The sequence below is a fragment of the Fukomys damarensis genome, unplaced genomic scaffold, assembly GCF_012274545.1.
Source record: "Fukomys damarensis isolate Sample0158 unplaced genomic scaffold, DMR_v1.0_HiC HiC_scaffold_4, whole genome shotgun sequence".
Lineage (NCBI taxonomy): Eukaryota > Metazoa > Chordata > Mammalia > Rodentia > Bathyergidae > Fukomys > Fukomys damarensis.
The window spans coordinates 23,909,580-23,910,201 of NW_022900916.1; the positions used below are offsets into that span (position 1 = coordinate 23,909,580).

The 622-nt window shown below is 42.8% G+C and overlaps 1 protein-coding gene across 1 annotated transcript in view; it reads left to right on the plus strand.

Moving 5' to 3' along the window:
* Dnah11 (dynein axonemal heavy chain 11) overlaps positions 1 to 622 on the plus strand; it is a 174,595-nt gene that overhangs the window by 173,422 nt on the left and 551 nt on the right. The gene's annotated exons all lie outside the window — the stretch shown is intronic.

Genomic DNA, 622 nt, shown 5'->3' on the forward strand with positions numbered 1-622 from the left:
CTCACTCACAGCTTTGTGTTAGCAGATGCTTCTCATTTCCCTCCTTTCCTTCCACCAATGTAAGGGCCGAAGTGTGCATTCAGTGGGAGCCAACCTGAGCCATCTGGGGTGATGACTATCACTTAAACTTCACACCTACTTTTGGTGTCCATGTCCCAGGACAACGCAAGACCTACAATATTTACATTGTTTTGCTTTTCAATACAAAGCTGTCAGTAGATTTGCTCTAGTTTTCACTACCAGACTTTCCAAACTTTTAAGAGACTAAGACCCAAGAGTTTCCCAAGTTATTTGGCTGTGCAGTTCTGCAGTACATCTAGTCCTTGCCACGATGTGCCACCACTCAGATGTTTAAGGGCAGGGTCAGGGATCTGAATGATGAGAACTTGTTCTAAAGAAAGTAGTGCGGTGTCGACAGAATGTCCTGAATTGGAGATTTCTTAAGGAGTGAGAGATCTGCTTTAACGTGTCTGAATTCTTTGTGTGTGTCGGCTCGAATTGTTATATAAACTGTTTAACCTTTATATGCAGAACAGTAATGTATGTCTCGGATAGATAAGTTAACCTTTCTCAAATCTCAGTCATGGCCCAGCAAGGTCAGGATGCCACTGACAAGAAAAGA